Consider the following 6,666-nt stretch of genomic DNA (forward strand, 5'->3'; position numbering starts at 1 on the left):
TTTCTACAGATGAAGAAACTGAGACCCAGGGCCAATAAAAGCACATGCCGAAGGTCACACGATCGGGCTGTCTGACTCTGGAACTCACGTCCACTGAATCCTGGACTCCCTGAGCACTCAAGGGGGCCAGAGTTTTTTAAATGGTGCCTTCGTTAGAAGGTTTTCGTCTGAAACAGTGGAGTTGGTGCCATCCACTGTAGGAAATACCAAGAACCAAATGCTGGTGAGCCCACAAGAAGAGAGCGAAGTATGTCCTTTCCCCTGCTTAGGGCGCTTGCTGTCCCTCTGAAAGAGACTGTGTCCTCAGCTGAAATTTATCCTAAGGACATGCTCACAGAATGCACTGTGATCCAAACACACCACAGCATAGCCTGTTATAGCAAAGAACTGGAAGTCGTCTGAATGGCCTTCCGTAGGGAACACAAGCAATACATCAGAGAATACAACATGGCCACCAACGAGAACGAGGTAGATCCGATGATGTTAATTAGGAGGGCATTGCAAGACTTCTCATTAAGGAGGGGAAAAAAAGGGGGCAGAACAAATGAATAGCTTGATTCCAGAGACGCAAATGAAGAAATGCATGCTTAGGCACACTGTGTGACCGGTCATTTATAAGATTTTAGAAGTAGAACAATACACAAAGACCTTTCAGCAGTGCCTGTCTTTGAGATAAAAGATCGGGGGTGGGAGGGATAGAATTTTTAAATCATGGTTAGTCATTATTTCATAATACAAATTCTTAAGCTTTATGCTATGTGTATATCCTCCTTACACTGTCCTAAGCTCTTCATGTATTTTAAGGTGTTTGATCCACGTGATAATAACGCCACGAAATTGGTATCATCAGCTCCATTTTGTACATAAGGAAATCTGGTTCAGAGACGTTAAGTAACGTGCCCAAAGACCTCCTAGCTGTTAATTGGCAGAGTAGGGGTTTGAGCTCAGGCACTTAGGCTCCAGAGTGTAGGCTTATAACCACAGCACTACACTGCCTTCTAGAACAGTGTCATACGTGCACATCAATCACAAAGGATAATTGATACAAGGCTTATTTCTAAAAAGGAGCAGTCCACTGACCCACACTACCTCTTTAAGGCAAAATTTTCAAATTTTTCTAGCTATTACTTCTTATTATTATTCCCCTATGTGTATGCTGCTACTTTTTTTTAAAGTTTATTTATTTGTTTTTGAGAGAGACTGCGTGCTCATGTGCAAGTGGGGGAGGGGCAGAGAGAAAGAGACTCCCAAGCAGGCTCCATGCTTTCAGCTCCGGAGCCGACCTGGGGCTCAGACTCCCGGACCACAAAATCATGACCTGAGCTGAAATCACATCTGGCACTTAACTGACTGAGCCACCCAGGCACCCCAGTGCTGCCATTTTTGATTTACTAATTCTAGACTAATTTTTTGACTTTTTGGAAGATAAGGATTTAGCGCTCTTAGCCTTACTTCCTCCAATCCTGCTCTTCCCAGATTTAACTGAGTCTATAGTCAATGTTTGAATCTCCATGACCACGTGCATATGTTCACGTCTTAGCTAAGTCATCAGCTGTAATTGCCTGGCCTTGGGGTTTTTTTTGTTGTTGTTTTCGTTTTTGGTCTTTCTTAAGTAAATACTTGGCTTTTTTTTTTTTCATTGCTTTAGTTTCCCTTGAATCCATTCTTAATTTTTTCTAAATGTTCCATCAGATCTGCTTAGAGACAATCATAACTAGTTTTCCAGGATCAACTACATTCGATATTCGATGAATTCCATTTTTTCTGAGAGAACTCACTCCTGGAGGTCTTAATCAAGTGGTTTTTTTATGCTGTTTGAATTTTTTAAGCCATGTGCTTATATTGCATTAAAAATACTAAGGGTTTAAAGCCATTTTATTGAGGTGTAACGGACATATGATAAACTGCACATATTGAATGTGTGCAATTTGATACATTTGGCATGTGTATACATCTGTGAAACAGTCAGTGCAGTCAAGATGTCCATTACCCCACAAAGCCTCCTTGGACCCCTTTGTAATGCCTTCATCCTGCCTGTCTTTGTAGCCCACATCCCCAAGCAACCACTGATCTATCTTCTATCACTATAGATTAGTTTGTATTTTCTAGAGTTTATATAAATGGAATCATACGGCAGGTACACCATTTATTTGACTTCTTTTGTTTAGCATACTTATTTTGAAACTCATCTACATTATTGCATATATCCATGATTTATTCTTCTTTTTTTTTAACTTAGTAGTTTTCCGTTGTATGGATATACCACAACTCGTTTATCTATTCACCTCTTGACATTCATTTGGGTTGTTTTCAGCTTGGGGATATTACAAATAAAGCTTTTATAAACATTTGCGTGAAAGTCTTTGTATGAACACATATTTTTTTTTCTCTGGGTAAATTTCTAGGAGTGGAATAGCTGGGTCACACGGTAGGTACATGTGATGGTTAATTTTATGTGTCAACTTGACAGGGCCAAGAGATGCCCAGACAGCTGGTAAAACATAATTTCTGGGTGTGCCTGTGAGGATGTTTCCAGAAGAGATTAGTATTTGATTCAGGAGACAGAGTAAAGAAGATCTGCTCTCCCCTCACCAAGGACAGGTGTTTCCAATCCATTGGATTCCAATCCAATCCAATCCAATCCAGGATGTTTCCAATCCATTGAGGATGGGGGGGGGGGGGTGGAACAAAGAGGTGAAGGAAGGGCTAATTCTCTCTCTCTTTTCTTCAGTTGGGACATCCATATTCTTGAGCCCTTGGACTTTGGAGCTCCTGGTTCTCAGGCCTTTAGGCTCAGACTGAATTAGACTACAGGCTTTCCTCATTCTCCAGCTTGCAGATGGCAGACTGTAGAACTTTCCAGCCTTCAGAACTGCATGGGCCAATTCCTAAAATACATACCATCATATATGTAATATATATAGCCCATTGGTCCTGTTTCTCTGGGGGAACCGGAACTCATACACCAACATACTTGTTATGGACACTCACTGATTTTAGCCATTCTAATAGGTATATTATAATATTTCATTGCAGTTTAAATTTTCATTTCCCTAATGATTAATGATATTGAGTATCTTTTAAAGTGCTTATTTGCTACCCAGAGATCTTCAGTAAAGAGTCTCTTCAAACTATCCACCATGTTTAAATTGAGGGTTTGGTTTCCTTGTTGTTGAGTTTTGAGAGTTCTTTATATTTTACCACCACAAGTCTTTTATCAGACATATGGTTTGCAAAGCTTTTCTCCCAAACTTGGCTAGTTTTTCATTCTTTTAAGAGTTAAAAAAGGGGGCGCCTGGGTGGCTCAGTCGGTTAAGCATCTGACTTCAGCTCAGGTCACGATCTTGCGGTCCGTGAGTTCGAGCCCCGCGTCGGGCTCTGGGCTGATGGCTCAGAGCCTGGAGCCTGTTTCCGATTCTGTGTCTCCCTCTCTCTCTGCCCCTCCCCCGTTCATGCTCTGTCTCTCTCTGTCTCAAAAATAAATAAAACGTTAAAAAAAAATTAAAAAAGAAAAGAGTTAAAAAAGGAAAACCATAAAAGAAAAGCCACACGGTCATTTCAGATGCAGCAAATAAAGAGCATTTGAAACCATGTGACATCAATTACGGATAAAAACTCTCAACCAGTTCGGAATATAAGGGGATTTTTTTGACCTGATGGGAAGCACCTATAAAAAATTTAAATTAAATATCATATTTAATGATAATAGACTGAATGCTTTCCTTCTAACATCAGGAACAAGGCAAGTATGTCTGTCCTCACTGATTCTATGCAACACTATACTGGAGGGTCTAGCTATTTGATAAGGCAAGAAAAAAAATATAAAAGGAATCTTGATTGGAAAGGGAAAAGTAATACTGTCTTTATTCACAAACAACATGATCATCTATATAGAAAACCCAAAAGTATCTACCCAAATGTTACTAGAACTGAAAAATGAATTTAGCAAGGGTGCAGATTACAAGATAAGTAAGCAATTAAATTTCTGTATGCTAGAAACAAACAATCAATAATTAAAAAAATTTTAATCACACAATGGGTAAAGCATTCACATACATGAAATGACTAGGGATAAGTCTGACAGGAGATGTACAAGACCTATAGGTTACAATTTATACATTATTGTTGACAGAAATTAAGTAAGACTCCAAACTTAATGTGATGGTCATGGGTCAGAAAACTCATAGTTAAGATAGCATATCTTCTTAAATTTGAAGAAATTTCTTCTTAAAAAAATTTTTTTAAGTTTATTTATTCATTTCGAGAGAGACAGAGAGACAGAGAGAGTGAGGGAGGGAGGGGCAGAGAGAGAGGGAGAGAGAGAGAATCAAAAGTAGGCTCCACACTGTCAGCATGGAGCCTGAGGCAGGGCTCAAACTCATGAAACGTGAGATCGTCACCTGAGCCAAAACCAAGAGTCAGACACTTAACTGAGAGCCACTTGGGTGCCTCTGAAGAAATTTCTTCTTCAATTCTTAAATTTGATCTAAAGATTCAGTGCAATCTCAATCAAAATTAATAGGCTGATTCTAAAATTTATATGGAAATGGAAAGGATCTAAAATAGCCAAAAGTACTTGAAAAGAAAAACAGAGTTAGAGGACTTATACACTATCTGACTTTGACTCATCTTAAGTGATTGTTACAGCAATCAAGACAGCACTGGGTTTGCAATTTAATAAAATGCTTTTTCAAATCTTTTGGTTATTTAATACCAAGTTTTGAGAGTTCTTTCACTCTCTGGACGTGGTGTCCAAAATTTTTTTTCTAGTCTATGACTTATCTTTTCATTTTTCTTGAGAGTATCTTTTGATGAGCACAAGTTTTAGTTTTGATGAAGACCAATTTATACACTTTTTCTCTTTTATAGACAGTGTTTGCAGCATCATATATAAGAAGGTTTTGCCAAACCTTAGGTCACAAAGGTTTTCTCCTATGTTTTCTTTTAGAAATTTTATAGATTTGAGATCTTGAATTAAAGTCTGTAATCCATTTAGAGAAATTGAGAAGCCTAGGACCCTTTCAAGTGATCCTGACTTCATACCCACGACAATCTTTTTAAAAAATTTTTTCAATGCTTATTTATTTTTGAGAGAGAGAGAGAGAGAGAGAGCACAAGCTGGGGATGGAGGGGCAGAGAGAGAGGGGAACAGAGAGAGAGCATTGGATCTGAAGACGGCTCTGTGCTGACAGCAGTGAGCCCGATATGGGGCTGGAACCCACCAACCGCAAGATCATGACCTGAGCCAAAGTCGGATGCTCAACCACCTGAGCCACCCAGGTGCCCCCACACCCAAGACGATCTTCTAGCGTGATGAGCTTGAGTGATTGTTGATGGTTGTGCGTAGACCATAGCTCAGGGATGGTACCAAGGTCAGTTTCTCTGCTGTCGGTTGTTTCCTGGTATGAGTCCTTCCTGGCTTGCATGAGGGCTCTGCCTACCTTTCCTCACAGCTCAGCGCAAGAGGGGGACTCCTGGCTGCGGGCCCCTTCACATGCCAAAGTGGACCACGTGTCTAGCTCGGCATGGACAGCAGTCGCCAGCCCTAGGATAGGATTATCGATTATTTTAAGTGTGAGCCGCATGTCTCGCCACCCAGGGCAAGGGACAACATCTTCCCTGAAAGCACAGGCACTGCGCAGAGGTGGTGGTGGTGAAGTATAACTTGAGGTACCTCTTAGAAGAAGAGAGAACAGACGTTGAAAAAGTAGCCCCAAGGCCATTACAGATGGATTTGGGGGTGGGGGGAGAAGACAGTTTGGATGATGCCTTGTGTCTGAAATCATTAAAATTTTCCACAGACATTACTATTATTTGAAGATTTCATCCCTGGAAAACTCAGACCAGTCAAATACAATAATAAAAACATTTTAAAAAGCCGATAAGGTGGCTGGTAGCAAAAGGCACGTGCAGCTGTGGGTTCCTTTATTTTTTTTTAAGTTTATTTATTTATTTTGAGAGAGACAGAGACAGCACGAGTTGGGGAAGCAGAGAGAGAGAGGATCCTAAGCAGGTTCTGCACCATCAGTGCAGAGACCCACGCAGGGCTTGAACTCACGAAACTGTGAGATCGTGACCTGAGCTGAAACCTGAGCTTAACCCGACGAGCTACCCAGGGGCCCCTGCAACCATAGCTTTCCCTACACAAACTACTCTCAGTGGGGAAATAAAATAAACATATTATGAGAAAATATCTCATACATACGGCAAACCAAGGGATGAAATGCCTAGGAATCAATATTCAAAAAAAAAAAAAAAAAGAATGCTGAGGCTCTGAGTGAAAAACACTTTGAAATTCTACTGAAGTGCATTTTTCAGACTTGAATAAATATCTTCATAGCAGTGGAAGAGAAGAGAGAGTCCACAACTACTGAAAACATACACGAAAATTCAGGGTACAGAAAGGGGTATATTTCACATCAGAAAAAAAAAAAAAAAAAACGGTGAGCTATTTGAAAAATTATGTTGAGACAGCTGGCTAGCAACTCCTTACCAAAAAATGAAATGCTGAGATATCAAAGATTTAAGTGTAAAAAATATTTTTTAAAAAACTGGCATTACCAGAACGAAGAGTGATCTGTTTTAGTACATTTTTAACATTCTTAGAGTAGAGAAGAACTTTCCAAGCAAAACCAAAACACAGGAACTGTAAATTTTACCACATAA

This window comes from Herpailurus yagouaroundi, unplaced genomic scaffold (genome assembly GCF_014898765.1).
Source record: "Herpailurus yagouaroundi ecotype Mexico unplaced genomic scaffold, PumYag 140, whole genome shotgun sequence".
NCBI classification, from domain to species: Eukaryota; Metazoa; Chordata; class Mammalia; order Carnivora; family Felidae; genus Herpailurus; species Herpailurus yagouaroundi.